We start from the raw sequence: 17704 nt of genomic DNA on the forward strand, positions 1-17704 counted from the left end.
AAAAAGCCAAACAAAAAAACAAGTGTGGGATTGCACTTTTTTTGCAATTTCACTGCACTTGGAATTTGTTTCTCATTTTCTAGTACACGACATGCTAAAACCAATAATGTCGTTCAAAACTAAAACTAGTCCCGCAAAAAATAAGCCCTCACATGGCCACATTGATGGAAAATAAAAAAAAGTTATGGCTCTGGGAAGGAGGGGAGCGAAAAACGAGAATGCAAAACCGAAAAAAGCTAGGGTCATGAAGGGGTTAAAGCATTCTCACTTTGCATCTCACTTTTCCACACCTTCCTAAAATGTTTGTACAGAACTGTATATTTATATTCTGTAATAATATCTTGACAAATTTTAAGAAAAACATGCTGATCATAGATCATGTATGTATTAGCAGGGGCATAACGATCGTGGTAGGGTGTGACCAAAACCGGGCCCGTGCAGAAGGATGGCCTGCCAACACCAGTGCATATTTCAGCTGAATGTGTGTCCGAGGATGAACATACAACTGAAATGCATTGTGACTCAGAGACCCGCTGGTTGCTACAAGCTGTGGCAAATCAGCGGCCGGCAGCTGACACAGGCATACAAGTCACTGGCAGCGCATGGTACTAGTGACATTTTGTGTTGCCCATCATTTGCATGCTCAAGTCAACTGATGGCTTCTGTGTCGGCTACAGAAAAATATGCTGCATGGCGTGGGAGTGTAAGAAGGTGAGTTGAATTGCTTATCCATTTTTTTTTATACTATAAAGAATAGTGGTAGAATGGAAGACATATATACCAGGATGGGGACATGTATACCAGGATGGGCGCATGTACAGCGGGTGAAATAAGTATTAAACAAGTCATACATTTTCTAGGTAAATATATTTCTAAAGATGCTGTTGACATGAAATTCTCACAATCTATCAAATCCACACATGCAAATACATAAAACCATGGATTTCCATAAATTAAGTTATGTGTAATATTAAGGAGAAATGACACAGGGAAAAAGTATTGAGTAAGCTTGATGAAATTTATTTAACACTTCGTACAAAAGCCTTTGTTGGTGATGGTGACAGATTCAAGATGCCTCCTGTATGGAGAAACTAGTTGCATGTATTGCTCAGTAGTGATTTTATCCAATTCATCCACACAAACACTCTTCAAATCCTGGAGGTCCCGTGGTCTTTATACAGCCACCTTGGAATCTTGGATTATTATTTTGTGAGAAACCTAATTTACTATTTATCTACATTAGCGAAAAATGATTCATCTCCCACTTTTTCTTCTGGACTAATCATACATTCTCAACAATTGCTCAAATCTGTCTACAAATCTGTCTGTAATTGTTTTCAAATACAGTATGTTAGATCATATATTTAATGTGAAGGGAAGGGAAAGAGGAGAGGTTTGAAAAAAAAGTAGAAAAGGAGAAATTGATGAGCGTTCTAGATTAGAGGGAAAAGTTGAACAAAATCTGTCATTATGATCAACCCTTCTAAGCCGTCTACATGGGCATATCATAGAAATTTGAATAAAATCACACCTTGATATCTGCAATCCGGTGTAAAGGAGTTGTTAAGCTCTATGGGCCAGACACAAATCTACCTGAAAATCTGCCTCTAGAGGTAATTTAAAGTTAAATAGAATAATACCAGTGTGATCAGTAAAGTAGACTGTCACTTATTACATGTCTCACACTGGTAATGCTCCATTTCATTTAAAATAAGCTCTGGAGGCAGATTTTCAGGGAGATCTATGCCCGGCCTGTAGATCCTAAAAGCTAATGTTTATTTTAAGAAAAATGTGGATTGATTGGGAATAAGACAGCAGATCAAAGATATCAAAGTATTTCATTTCATTCAATTTTCCAGGGTCTGCATGCCCATATACTATAGATGGTTTAGAAGGGTTGATCCTACTGACAGGTTCATTTTAGAACTAATAAAAATACAGACTGCAAGCCATTAAATGGCCAGAAATAGTGTTGTTCTTTATGTAGTGTAGCGTTTCCCTTACTTCGGGTCTTGGGGGACACTCGCTTTGCAGGGGAATAACGCATACAGGCACGATAACTCACACAAATTAAGTCCATTCCGGTTTATTAAAGCATCATAAACTGCACTGTGAGCCAGGTTACACATCACCAGCTTACACATAGTCTATTACTTTAACACGTGTGGCTTTAGAAAGCATTCAATAGTCACGCCTTATCTCTCCAGTCACCAGGTGACTGCACAGTTCAGCAACTGTCATATGTTAGCGCACAGTTTATTACAGTTTATTGTATGTATCAACGGAACATATTAACCACCGGCAGTCTGTTCCAATGGCAGGTACGTCTCTGCTGTATATTACAGGTTTTTTCCCATACCAGGGGTTACCTCTCAGGAGCTCCGGCTCCACGCACTGACTCCTGCATGTGCTAGTTCACAGGGAAACTGTCTCACTGGGATCATTGTCCTTGGGATCAAGGCACCTTGGAGAGTTCAGACCCACAGTAGGAACTGTAGCTTCCCCAACACAGAAACTGTCCCAGGCTCTGCAGATGCAGCCTTTCCATGCGCTTCCAGGAAGTCCAATCACAGGCACTTCTAACACACAGTCCATGATCTTACCAGGTGCTTGCAGGACTCCAGTCCATCCCAGGACAATCCAACACCCTGACCATTCCAGGACTCACACTCTTACCAGGTGCTTGCTGAACTCCAGTCCATACCAGGACAATCCAACACCTCGAGCATTCAGTCCATAGCCTCAGCAGTGCTTCTAGGACTCCAGCCCACTTCAGGACAATGCAACACCCAGGCTATTGCAGGACTGACTCTTCAGTGCTTCCAGGACTTCTCCAATGCCAGGAGACTCCAACAGTGACCATCCACTAGGTCCACAGTCTCAAGTGATTCCAGGAAGACTCCACTCACAGGAGCTTCCAACACCGACCATCCAGGACCTTGCACATGGACCAAACAGATCCATACGCTCTGAACCCCTGTGAGCCACACCCTGGTCACATTATCAAGGTGTAACCACTCCCCTGGGTGGGAGTGTCGGTGTGTGTGTATCTAGTTTGACCCGCCCATCTCTCATAACTAGCCCTGCCAACTCTCATTAGAACTACACCATTACTTGTGGGACTACAGGTCCCAGAACACCAACCTAACTTCAGACTGACAGCGCAGAGTGTCTTCCTCTGCAACACACACACCGGCCATTTACACCCCTGCCGGACTTTGTATCATCACATTTATGCCTCCAAGCGCATCTTGAAGCGCACACTCAGTGCCCCCTGTCTGTAATGTGGGTCACTGCACCACAGTAGACACACAGCAAATTATCCTGAAAAGATATCTAGCGGTAGAGATACATGTTACAACTGTTTATATGTGAAATACAGCAAAAACAATATTGTGGTGCCTTGATAACTAGATACTTGTTTACGTAAAATGATATAAGGTTTGGAATATTGTTACTAGTTTTATAGTGGGACTCATTTTGTTAGAATTGGCATTGCTCCAGATGGGGGCTGGAATGAGCGCAGTATGATGTAGGCCCCCCATGACTGCAGTGCCATGGGAGGGTTTTTCCTGTTGAATTTTAAAAAGCTGGGTTTGGGATTGGCTGGAGGGGGATGTGGGAGGAGTTGGGGGTTAGGAACAGGTTACAGTGTAGGGAAAGTGTTGGAAAATGCCACTTGCCTGAGAAAAACCCAGCGAGAAAAGCCCACCCACCCTCCCTCTTTTTTCTGCGACAGTTAGTTGTAGTTCTATGGTCATTTTTTTCGAATCTTAGCATTCCTTGGGAAGGGATATGTTGGTTTGTTTTTGCATTTTCATGTTCTTTATATTGTCACAGTGGCATGTGGGCCGGGGTTCTTGGAGTTTGCGACGTTTTATTGGAGGAAGGTCAATTGGATGGGTGATGATCAAGCTCGTGGTTACGGTCTCTGGACGGGGATTGTCCCCGGGAGCTTGGGGTTTGTTGGTCTGCCCTGAAAAGGATTACATGGTGCCCTCAAGCTGGTGGTCATGGCTGCGGGTAAAAAAGTGTTGGTTAAAATTTTGGGGGCGTTTTTTGCCTATATATGATGCCAGATCTTTTAGCTCCAAGAACCCTCCCCCTCAAGTCTTTTCAGATGTTTTTGTTATATAATTATTATGTTTTGCTTGTTAATAAAACTGGCCGCTGTGGCCAAAATTATCCAAAGAATTTAACGTGTTATGTTTTTATTGCATAATTAGCGCTAGGTGGGGGTGGCGGGATTTTGGTTGGCCACAGTTGGCGGGGTTGGAGGAGTGGAGATAGGAAAAAGAGCCCAATTTGGCCATACGCGGTCATGTAGCCCTCATTATAAAGTGAAAGCAGGAATATTATGCTATAAATAATTCACAGCTTCACTAGTCTTACAAAAGATATGATTAAACTTAAGTGATCTTCTTAATCTCAAGGTCCTTTATCCATAATGACTCTGCAGGCAATATTATCTCTGTATAAGCAAATCCTAAAATTGGTGACCTTTCATTGTCTATTTGGCATGTCTAGTTAGCCACAACATTTCTTTCTAGTCAACCCAAAAATGACAATTGCAATCTGAAAAAAAAATCCACTAGTTTTGCTATAACTGCCAATTTCCCTCTTCAGTGTTTTATCATATACAACAAATTGCCAAATGAAACACAGCAGAATTTCAAACCATGGAAAGAAAAACATTTGTCAATAACCTGAGTTTATCCTTGTTTTCACAGTGACTACACATCGATAACACCCCTTAAACAACCGCAATATTGTGCAATGCTGTAAAAATGATAATATAATGTAGATAAAACCAACACATATTTATACATCACAATTCCTCTGTTATATAGTGAGGAAAAACACTGCTTGAATATCCCGAACACATTATGCAGGTTTAGGTGATTTATACAATACTATACGTAATCAAGGAGAAATCTGAGCCTTATATATGTACAGTATATATACTATACAAATATATAAATTTATTACATATATAATATATATATACAAATATTTAGAGAGAGAGAGAAAAAGAGAGTAAGAAATAGCTGACATGATATGTTATGTTTAGAGCAGATCTGTCGCCAAATTTCACAGTGCATACTTCAGAACTAAGTAAATTGATCCCTTAAACTTAATGGTGTAAACTTTAATGTCAGAAAAGCTGTATAATCCTTTATGAGAGTTGAAATTCAATCTCTACCAACCTAGTTTGCTTAACGACTCCTCAGTGCTCCTCCTCCCTGCTGCTGCTGAGATCTCATACTCTTCTCAAACTGCAGCTGTCAGTCAGATTGGGTGGGTGGACACTGAATAAATTTTGACTCATCGGTTTGTTCATTCTTTAAATGCATTTATTTAATGCTTATTGAAGGATCAGGATTATTGCTACTCACCATTCCTTGATCTAAAAACAAGTGCTGCATCCTGCAGCCAGGAAGCTGAATTTACGGTATCCTGTAACTGGGTCTAACATACCAGCCCCAATTAAAAGGGAAATCAGGTAAAAAAAATTATAATTTTGAAATGCCCCATAATATGTGAAATGAATAAAAAACAAATAATACAGAAATAAATGTAAAAAGTTGGAAAAAAAATCCCTGCCATACCAAATCATTGTGACTGGCCTGCCGCATTAAAAAAAATAACGTGAGATACATAAAAATAATTGCTACAGAAAGGGGAACAAAATTTAATGTGTATTTCAATGGTCCTTTGTGATTAGAAAAAAAAATGAAAACAGACACATACGAGTACTCACTTTATTTTCCATTGACATTGCCCAATATTGGCAAAAGAGAGAGAGAGAGTATGAAATTAACAAAATTATACAGTTCTCAAAAAAATAAAGGGAACACTTAAACAACAGAATATAACTCCAAGTAAATAAAACTTCTGTGAAATCAAACTGTCCACTTAGGAAGCAACACTGATTGACAATCAATTTCACATGCTGTTGTGCAAATGGAATAGACAACAGATGGAAATTATTGGCAATTATCAAGACACCCTCAACAATGGAGTGGTTCTCCAGGTGGGGACCACAGACCACATCTCAGTACCAATGCTTTCTGGCTGACGTTTTGGTCACTTTTGAATGTTGGTTGTGCTTTCACACTTGTGGTAGCATGAGACGGACTCTACAACCCACACAAGTGGCTCAGGTAATGCAGCTCAACCAGGATGGCACATCAATGCGAGCTGTGGCAAGAAGGTTTGCTGTGTCTGTCAGCGTAGTGTCCAAAGGCTGGAGGCACTACCAGAAGACAGGCCAGTACACCAGGAGATGTGGAGGGGGTCGTAGGAGGGCAACAACCCAGCAGCAGGACTGCTACCTCCGCCTTTGTGCAAGGAGGAACAGGAGGAGCACTGCCAGAGCCCTGCAAAATGACATCCAGCTGGCCACAAATGTGCATGTGTCTGCACAAACGGTTAGAAACTGACTCCATGAGGATGGTCTGAGTGCCTGACGTCCACAGATGGGGGTTGTGCTCACAGCCCAACACCATGCATGACGCTTAGCATTTGCCACAGAACACCAGGTTTGGCAAATTCGTCACTGGCGCCTTGTGCGTTTCACAGATGAAAGCAGGTTCACACTGAGCACATGTGACAGACATGACAGAGTCTGGAGATGCCGGTGAGAGCGATCTTCTGCCTGCAATATCCATCAGCATGACCAGTTTTTCAATGGGTCAGTAATGGTGTGGGGTGGCATTTCTTTGGAGGGTCGCACAGCCCTCTATGTGCTTGCCAGAGGCAGCCTGACTGCTTTAGGTACTGAGATGAGATCCTCGGACCCCTTGTGAGACCATATGCTGGTGCGCTTGGCCCTGGGTTCCTCCTAATGCAGGACAATGCCAGACCTCATGTGGCTGGAGTGTGTCAGCAGTTCCTGCATGATGAAGGCATTGAAGCTATGGACTGGCCCGCCCGTTCCCCAGACCTGAATACGATTGAACACATCTGGGGCATCATGTCTCGCACCATCCACCAACATCACATTGCACCACAGACTGTCCAGGAGTTGGTGGATGCTTTAGTCCAGGTCTGGGAGGAGATCCCTCAGGTGACCATCCGCCGCCTCATCAGGAGCATGCCCAGGCAATGTACCATGAGGCATTTCCACTGAAGTTGGATCAGCCTGTAATTTGATTTTCCACTTTGATTTTGAGCCCTCATCAAAGCGGGAGTTCTGTCCTCGGACGTACTATTCCATCTGAGGACAGAAAGGAGTTAAATGTGCCTATTGAGAAATGAAAATAATTTGGGCACGATAAAGGGGAGACTTAAAAACTTTTTTTGCTACTTATATAAATATAATTGGGGTCAAAAATCATTTATTCTTGCAATTCGGTTTACTTAAAAATCACTTTCTATAGCCTCTGTGTTGTGCTGCCTATTGCCGGCTGCAGAATGAATTAATTGAGAATCTGTCAGCGAACTCGCTATAGAGGTCTGATGCTGAATTTTTAACTCTTTTTCTGAGCTCTTTCTGAACTGATTTATGCCCACAGACCACATCAAAGTTATATGTTTAGGGACACAAAAAGCCAATAAATGGTGACATTTTGAATTAAACTTACCGTATATACTCGAGTATAAGCCGACCCGAGTATAAGCCGACCCCCCTAATTTTGCCACAAAAAACTGGGAAAACTTATTGACTCAAGTATAAGCCTAGGGTAGGAAATGCAGCAGCTACTGGTAAATTTCAAAAATAAAAATAGATGCTCTATACCGTTCATTATTGCCCCATAAGATGCTCCATATAAAGCTGTGCCATATATAATGCTCCATACTGTTCATTATTGCCCCATAGATGTGCCATAGAAAGCTCTGCCTTATAGTGCTCTGCACCGTTCATTATTGCCCCATAGCTGCCATATAGTGCTGTGTGCCGTTCAGTACTGCCCCATAGCTGCCATATAGTGCTGTGTGCCATTCAATACTGCCCCATAGCTGCCATATAGTGCTGTGTGCCGTTCAGTACTGCCCCATAGCTGCCATATATTGCTGTGTGCCGTTCAGTACTGCCCCATAACTGCCATATAGTGCTGTGTGCCATTCAGTACTGCCCCATAGCTGCCATATAGTGCTGTGTGCCGTTCAGTACTGCCCCATAGCTGCCATATACTGCTGTGTGCCGTTCAGTACTGCCTCATAGCTGCCATATAGTGCTGTGTGCCGTTCAGTACTGCCCCATAGCTGCCATATAGTGCTGTGTGCCGTTCAGTACTGCCCCATAGCTGCCATATACTGCTGTGTGCCGTTCAGTACTGCCCCATAGCTGCCATATAGTGCTGTGTGCCGTTCAGTACTGCCCCATAGCTGCCATATAGTGCTGTGTGCCGTTCAGTACTGCCCCATAGCTGCCATATAGTGCTGTGAGATGGTCAAACAAGATATTGAAGCACTCCCCCCTAGGGTAGGCCTCATGCCTAATTTGACTACTCAGGAACGACGGGCTCTATCTGACCTACGGTCAAATAAAGAATTCTTGATCAGGGAGGCGGACAAGGGGGGTAATGTTGTCCTGTGGCCCCATAGCTTGTATCTCGAGGAAGCAAGTAGACAACTTGGTAACCAGCATTTTTATCGAAGACTCCCCTCCAATCCTACGGGGGTTTTCTCTACGAAATTGAGAGCTCTCTTGGATAGGGCTTTTGAACTGGGGGTTATCAGTGTTCAGGAACGGGACTTTATTTGGGTAGAGGAACCAACTACATCTACGTTCTATATGCTACCCAAGGTTCACAAAGATTTGAATAAACCCCCAGGCCGACCTATCGTGTCTAGTATTGGGAGTCTGTGTGAGAAGGCATGTATTTACATTGATTTTTTTCTACAGCCATTTGTGCTTAAATTGCCTTCTCACATTAGGGACTCCTCACACTTTATCAGCATATACAAAGGGTTGGATTTATCATCAGGGGAGATTATGGTTACCTGTGACGTGGAATCCCTTTATTCGAATATCAGTCACGATGATGGCCTACAGGCAATCATGTTTTTCCTCGATCAACAAACCAATTCTGACAGAATGCATGACTCCTTCATTATTGATTTATTAGATTTTGTTTTGAGACACAATTTTTTCTTATTTGACAGAACCTTCTATATTCAAACATCAGGCGTGGCAATGGGAGCGCGCTGCGCCCCAGCTTTTGCAAACCTTTTTTTAGGGTGGTGGGAGCACACTGTCGTCTATGTCTCTAATTTCTTCATCAATAAGGTACGGCATTGGTCGCGATTCATAGACGACATTTTCTTTATTTGGTCAGGCTCTATTGAGGAATGTCTGGAATTTCTGGACGTCCTCAACCATAATCCTTTTAATATTTTTTTGACTCACCAGTTTTCTTCTGTTGCAGTGCAATTTCTGGATCTTGAGGTTAAATGTCAGAATGGCAAATTATCTACTTGTCTCTATCGCAAGCCCACAGCGGTTAATAGTCTGTTGGAGTATCTTAGCTTCCATCCAAAACATACGAGGGATGGCATTCCGAGGGGACAATTCCTCAGGGCACGACGAAATTGTACCGATGACGAGGATTTTCGTAGGGAAGCCCATGATCTTACGGAGAGATTTAGGAGGAGGAATTACCCCAAGAAATGTATCTCTCGGGCCTATCAGAGAGCAAAAATACAGACACAGGACACCTTACTGGTCCCTACAAAGAAGGAAACGGACAAATTTGTGCGCTTCATTACCGGATACCATACTCAGTGGAACCAGGTAAGGGACATCCTGAACAATCACTGGAGAATCCTGACTGCTGACACGCAAACAGCGCAGGTGATCAGCCCACGACCCTTAGTGACCGCAAAAAGGGCTCCCAATTTTAGGGACATACTTACGAGGAGCCATTATTCTAGGCCCACTCATAAATTGAATCGTGGTATTGTCCTGAAAGGTTCTTTTCCGTGCGGGAATTGCACGGTATGTACATATATGCACCCCACGCGAGATTCCTTTATTAACCCAACAGATCAGACGCCACATAGATTAAAGTCCTACATTAATTGCAAAACATCTAATGTTATCTATGCCATCATATGTACTTGCCCTCGTGTCTATGTAGGCCAGACCACACAGGAGCTGCGCCGGAGGATTCAGGGACATTTTTCCACGATCAATACAGCGGTGGCTGATAGACGCAAAGGTAAGACCCTTACTACGGTGGCGGCTCATTACTTGACTCATCATGCTGGGAGTTATACCAATACTAGAGTCATTGGTTTGGAACATCTGAGGACCTCCGATAGGGGTGGCACATTGCATAAGAAATTGCTACAGGTAGAATCCCGTTGGATCTACCAGCTCCACTCTATGGCGCCCCATGGAATTAACGAGGACCTCCTTTTTACAGGTTTTTTGGGATAACTCGGCTATTCTTCTTCAGGATTTCGTGGTGAACGTGGTGGACGTTTGGAATAGAGTTATGCATTTCCCGAACAGCATATTGAGTGGCATCGACTCCCTCTGGTTGTGATATGGAGGTCTGGAGAAGAATTTATGTTTTTTCATTTACAAAACTTCGGAGAAGAGGAAAAGACTCTGGACCTAAATGGAACATTATATGGGGGGAGGGGAGAGGGATCTAATTCTTCTCCTTCCCCATTGGACCATATACTACATAACAGGACAATTGAAGTATCCGCCTGTAATCCTGTGTAATATCATATCATGGAAGTTTTATCCATATGTATTGTGAGGGTGCTGTATATATATTGATGAATTAATCTGATTCAGCATAGTTTGATGGTATTTAATTCTGTCTTCTATGTACTGTATGTTCTAGTGAAGTCTGCACACCGGAATGCGTGTATGTATGTATGTATGTATATGTGTGTGTGTATGTATGTATATATATATATATATATATATGTATATGTTTCATGTTATAACACTATGACTCATATATGAGCTTATTTATTGGTATATATATGTACATAATCATAAAAAAAAAAAAAAAAAAAAATTTTTCAGGATTTAATCTTCTGGTTCTATATTAATCTTATAGGATTGGTTCTGCTTTTTCTTCCTTGCTGTGTACTTGCTGCCTCTCTCTATGGACTGTACAAGTATGCTTCCTCTCTTGTGCCCATAGATGTGCTGACAGTCATGCATTGCAGGACTGTCACCACATCTGCTCCCGGGAGCTGCGCTGTCATAAACACTTACGTTTCTTCAGGCTTTTTGCCTGTATCCATTCTGCTGTTTTGACCTTCCATTTGCACATGCTCAGTGTGTTATTCAGGACACTTTCATTTTCCCTTCTTCCTGGTGAGTCACTTCCGGTTTTCCGGCCCCCATGCTCTGCCAGCCACACCTGACCTGACCACACAATTGATTATAAGGTATTTAAGCGCTATTGGGGGTATTTGCACTACTTCCCCTGACGAAGCTGTCCTAGAACAGCGACACGCGTTGGGCTTCTCCTCCGGTCGCATTTGCCCTGTGACTATTCAGCCTCACAGCCTCCTGCAGCAGGATTTATCCTATGGTGCTTTCTCCAGCACTATTTTCACCTTTTGACCACTCCTAGGATCAGACTATGCAGGGTATTTCAGGGTATATCTTTGGACATCTTCCCCTGTCCCTTTCTTTGGATATCTAGGGCAGTTTATTTTATCTGCTCCTCTGGGTCCATAGGTTTTTTTGCTGGAAGCTGCATATTGTGGTGGGGTGTTGCATGCTATTTGCATGCTGTGTGGCTTGTATTATACTTGACTGTGTGCATAATTGTTGTTATATGGTTGTATACAGCGTGTTCATTCCAAATTTTGACTATATATAGTTACATTAATAATATTAAGTGCAGAGGGCAGGGACACGTCTGTAAGATTTCATACGTTTATATATCTATGTATATTTTGGCATACAGTGTTCACAGGGGCATCTGCACGGAGGTTATGTGTGATTTTAGATGTTTTTAATTATGTTCCCAATAAAGCTTATATTATTTTTATCATAACTTTGGTGGTGTGCAGATATTTTGATGGCTCTTGTTTCTTGTGCTTTTGTCAGTTTGCATTATTAGCCATCAGTCTTGCACCCCCTCTATATATCTGCATATTGCAGTGGTGCGTCAGCTATCCCATATGTTACAGGTTTTTTAAACACCCAGTGGTGTTTTTTCTTTTGCTTGGCAGCACACGGCTTACTGTAGCCTATTTCCTCATATTTGTGAGGATCTATTGATATAAAATATATATTGTGTGGTTATTTGGTCCCTTGTGGGTGGTATGGATTGGGAGGCGAGGGAAGCGGCGTGGAAGGCCTCAGCCTCTGCGGCATTTGTGGACACTATTGGTAACTGTCCAGATTCTCATTTTGCGCGTTTATCTGTGGATCTTATGGCAGCACAAAAACATGGAATTAGATTATTATGGAACATTCGGTGTTTGGAGGAATACTTGAAATTGAATTTAGTACCTAGAGGTTTGAGGATACCTATTTTTCCAGCATGGGAACCCTCGGTGACTTTTCGCACTACATGGGAGGAGGGGTTACTCCGCTGTTCACAAATTCTAATCAACATGCTTATTGCACATGATAGGGAACTCTTGGTGCAGGTAAAGACAGAAATCAGGGATTTGGAAAATGGCCTCAGTAAATTTGATGAGGTCTCACAAATCCAGCCCTTTAAAATCAAACTTAAAGAGGGATTGGACAAGTATGACAAGGAGATTATGGATAAAAAAAGAGCAAAAAATTTTTGAGGGATAAATTGGACTTCGATCAACATATGGCCTATAAGTGGGGACATCAAGGCAATCAACGTCGAGGTATTAAAACCAGACAAGGTCAAACAAATTCCTCCCGTAACATCACAACCACTGAGGGTCCGTCTTCGAGTGATTTTTTGTCCTCGGCGGAAAGCGACACAGAACCAGGACCAGGACTAGGCGTGGGCATAGGAGACATAGACCTAACCACTCGGATCACCAGGAACAGGGGATACAGACCTCCATATCACAACAAACGGATGAAACAACGCAAGTGATCCCGTCATCAACCAACAGTGATGGTGAGTCTGATGTTCGGGTTAAACATGATTCATTGCAGATTGTCAACTTGTCTCAACACCAACTAACACCTATTGAAACTGCAGTATTAAGCAGGGGTCTGACTTTCTCGCCGGCACAACGGGCTGATAATTTCACTTTGATCAAGGATCTTTTCTTATTCTGTAGGAAAATCGTCCTCCAGGTTTTGCACATACAACCACAGGCGATTTCCTCTCTTGATCAGACTGAACATGGAGTTTTTCAAGATCTGATGGAGCTCCTACAAGAGGGTGAATCTAACACAGGTAGGCGTAATTTTCCCCACAAGAACAAATCCACTGTGTGTCCACCCCTGTCCACTATACCAGCTGTCAAAATCTTCTTCGAGATGGTCAAACAAGATATTGAAGCACTCCCCCCTAGGGTAGGCCTCATGCCTAATTTGACTACTCAGGAACGACGGGCTCTATCTGACCTACGGTCAAATAAAGAATTCTTGATCAGGGAGGCGGACAAGGGGGGTAATGTTGTCCTGTGGCCCCATAGCTTGTATCTCGAGGAAGCAAGTAGACAACTTGGTAACCAGCATTTTTATCGAAGACTCCCCTCCAATCCTACGGGGGTTTTCTCTACGAAATTGAGAGCTCTCTTGGATAGGGCTTTTGAACTGGGGGTTATCAGTGTTCAGGAACGGGACTTTATTTGGGTAGAGGAACCAACTACATCTACGTTCTATATGCTACCCAAGGTTCACAAAGATTTGAATAAACCCCCAGGCCGACCTATCGTGTCTAGTATTGGGAGTCTGTGTGAGAAGGCATGTATTTACATTGATTTTTTTCTACAGCCATTTGTGCTTAAATTGCCTTCTCACATTAGGGACTCCTCACACTTTATCAGCATATACAAAGGGTTGGATTTATCATCAGGGGAGATTATGGTTACCTGTGACGTGGAATCCCTTTATTCGAATATCAGTCACGATGATGGCCTACAGGCAATCATGTTTTTCCTCGATCAACAAACCAATTCTGACAGAATGCATGACTCCTTCATTATTGATTTATTAGATTTTGTTTTGAGACACAATTTTTTCTTATTTGACAGAACCTTCTATATTCAAACATCAGGCGTGGCAATGGGAGCGCGCTGCGCCCCAGCTTTTGCAAACCTTTTTTTAGGGTGGTGGGAGCACACTGTCGTCTATGTCTCTAATTTCTTCATCAATAAGGTACGGCATTGGTCGCGATTCATAGACGACATTTTCTTTATTTGGTCAGGCTCTATTGAGGAATGTCTGGAATTTCTGGACGTCCTCAACCATAATCCTTTTAATATTTTTTTGACTCACCAGTTTTCTTCTGTTGCAGTGCAATTTCTGGATCTTGAGGTTAAATGTCAGAATGGCAAATTATCTACTTGTCTCTATCGCAAGCCCACAGCGGTTAATAGTCTGTTGGAGTATCTTAGCTTCCATCCAAAACATACGAGGGATGGCATTCCGAGGGGACAATTCCTCAGGGCACGACGAAATTGTACCGATGACGAGGATTTTCGTAGGGAAGCCCATGATCTTACGGAGAGATTTAGGAGGAGGAATTACCCCAAGAAATGTATCTCTCGGGCCTATCAGAGAGCAAAAATACAGACACAGGACACCTTACTGGTCCCTACAAAGAAGGAAACGGACAAATTTGTGCGCTTCATTACCGGATACCATACTCAGTGGAACCAGGTAAGGGACATCCTGAACAATCACTGGAGAATCCTGACTGCTGACACGCAAACAGCGCAGGTGATCAGCCCACGACCCTTAGTGACCGCAAAAAGGGCTCCCAATTTTAGGGACATACTTACGAGGAGCCATTATTCTAGGCCCACTCATAAATTGAATCGTGGTATTGTCCTGAAAGGTTCTTTTCCGTGCGGGAATTGCACGGTATGTACATATATGCACCCCACGCGAGATTCCTTTATTAACCCAACAGATCAGACGCCACATAGATTAAAGTCCTACATTAATTGCAAAACATCTAATGTTATCTATGCCATCATATGTACTTGCCCTCGTGTCTATGTAGGCCAGACCACACAGGAGCTGCGCCGGAGGATTCAGGGACATTTTTCCACGATCAATACAGCGGTGGCTGATAGACGCAAAGGTAAGACCCTTACTACGGTGGCGGCTCATTACTTGACTCATCATGCTGGGAGTTATACCAATACTAGAGTCATTGGTTTGGAACATCTGAGGACCTCCGATAGGGGTGGCACATTGCATAAGAAATTGCTACAGGTAGAATCCCGTTGGATCTACCAGCTCCACTCTATGGCGCCCCATGGAATTAACGAGGACCTCCTTTTTACAGGTTTTTTGGGATAACTCGGCTATTCTTCTTCAGGATTTCGTGGTGAACGTGGTGGACGTTTGGAATAGAGTTATGCATTTCCCGAACAGCATATTGAGTGGCATCGACTCCCTCTGGTTGTGATATGGAGGTCTGGAGAAGAATTTATGTTTTTTCATTTACAAAACTTCGGAGAAGAGGAAAAGACTCTGGACCTAAATGGAACATTATATGGGGGGAGGGGAGAGGGATCTAATTCTTCTCCTTCCCCATTGGACCATATACTACATAACAGGACAATTGAAGTATCCGCCTGTAATCCTGTGTAATATCATATCATGGAAGTTTTATCCATATGTATTGTGAGGGTGCTGTACATATATTGATGAATTAATCTGATTCAGCATAGTTTGATGGTATTTAATTCTGTCTTCTATGTACTGTATGTTCTAGTGAAGTCTGCACACCGGAATGCGTGTATGTATGTATGTATGTATATGTGTGTGTGTATGTATGTATATATATATATATATATATATGTATATGTTTCATGTTATAACACTATGACTCATATATGAGCTTATTTATTGGTATATATATGTACATAATCATAAAAAAAAAAAAAAAAAAAAAAAAAATTTTTCAGGATTTAATCTTCTGGTTCTATATTAATCTTATAGGATTGGTTCTGCTTTTTCTTCCTTGCTGTGTACTTGCTGCCTCTCTCTATGGACTGTACAAGTATGCTTCCTCTCTTGTGCCCATAGATGTGCTGACAGTCATGCATTGCAGGACTGTCACCACATCTGCTCCCGGGAGCTGCGCTGTCATAAACACTTACGTTTCTTCAGGCTTTTTGCCTGTATCCATTCTGCTGTTTTGACCTTCCATTTGCACATGCTCAGTGTGTTATTCAGGACACTTTCATTTTCCCTTCTTCCTGGTGAGTCACTTCCGGTTTTCCGGCCCCCATGCTCTGCCAGCCACACCTGACCTGACCACACAATTGATTATAAGGTATTTAAGCGCTATTGGGGGTATTTGCACTACTTCCCCTGACGAAGCTGTCCTAGAACAGCGACACGCGTTGGGCTTCTCCTCCGGTCGCATTTGCCCTGTGACTATTCAGCCTCACAGCCTCCTGCAGCAGGATTTATCCTATGGTGCTTTCTCCAGCACTATTTTCACCTTTTGACCACTCCTAGGATCAGACTATGCAGGGTATTTCAGGGTATATCTTTGGACATCTTCCCCTGTCCCTTTCTTTGGATATCTAGGGCAGTTTATTTTATCTGCTCCTCTGGGTCCATAGGTTTTTTTGCTGGAAGCTGCATATTGTGGTGGGGTGTTGCATGCTATTTGCATGCTGTGTGGCTTGTATTATACTTGACTGTGTGCATAATTGTTGTTATATGGTTGTATACAGCGTGTTCATTCCAAATTTTGACTATATATAGTTACATTAATAATATTAAGTGCAGAGGGCAGGGACACGTCTGTAAGATTTCATACGTTTATATATCTATGTATATTTTGGCATACAGTGTTCACAGGGGCATCTGCACGGAGGTTATGTGTGATTTTAGATGTTTTTAATTATGTTCCCAATAAAGCTTATATTATTTTTATCATAACTTTGGTGGTGTGCAGATATTTTGATGGCTCTTGTTTCTTGTGCTTTTGTCATAGTGCTGTGTTATGTTTGCTAATGACAGGTGTTATGAAGGCAATCCAGAAACACAGTGTGCTTAGCGATCAGAGCGCACACAGTGATCTGACAAATACCCAAAAATACAAGAACGAGCTCTGAGACGTGGAAACTCTGTAGACTGCACACCTGATCCTATCCTAAACACAACTAAAAGCGGCTGTGGATTGCGCCTAACAACTACCTAGGCAACTCGGCACAGCCTAAGAAACTAGCTAGCCTGAAGATAGAAAAATAGGCCTGACTTGCCCCAGAGAAATTCCCCAAAGGAAAAGGCAGCCCCCCACATATAATGACTGTGAGTAAGATGAAAAGACAAAACGTAGGGATGAAATAGATTCAGCAAAGTGGGGCCCGATATTCTAGGACAGAGCGAGGACAGTAAAGCGAACTTTGCAGTCTACAAAAAACCCTAAAGCAAAACCACGCAAAGGGGGCAAAAAAAAACCCACCACGCCGAACTAACGGCACGGCGGTACACCCTTTGCGTCTCAGAGCTTCCAGCAAAACAAAAGACAAGCTGGACAGAAAAAAAGCAACAAAAAAGCAAAAAGCACTTAGCTATACAGAGCATCAGGTCACAGGAACAATCAGGAGAAGCTCAGATCCAACACTGAAACATTGACAAGGA

General features: G+C 42.6%; 1 long non-coding RNA gene across 3 annotated transcripts; it reads left to right on the forward strand.

The window, feature by feature from the left end:
• Positions 1–12825: 12825 nt before the first annotated feature.
• LOC138641894 (uncharacterized) lies at positions 12826–15731 on the forward strand. Of its 3 annotated transcripts, none has more exons than XR_011313958.1 (4): positions 12826–13037; positions 13204–13322; positions 14125–15179; positions 15387–15731. It is a non-coding gene; the product is annotated as an uncharacterized lncRNA (long non-coding RNA). The 3 variants fall into 3 exon arrangements; XR_011313957.1 differs by having other exon boundaries at positions 14125–14248; positions 14388–15731; XR_011313956.1 differs by having other exon boundaries at positions 14125–15731.
• The last annotated feature ends 1973 nt before the right edge of the window (positions 15732–17704 follow it).

This window comes from Ranitomeya imitator, chromosome 6 (genome assembly GCF_032444005.1).
Source record: "Ranitomeya imitator isolate aRanImi1 chromosome 6, aRanImi1.pri, whole genome shotgun sequence".
NCBI classification, from domain to species: Eukaryota; Metazoa; Chordata; class Amphibia; order Anura; family Dendrobatidae; genus Ranitomeya; species Ranitomeya imitator.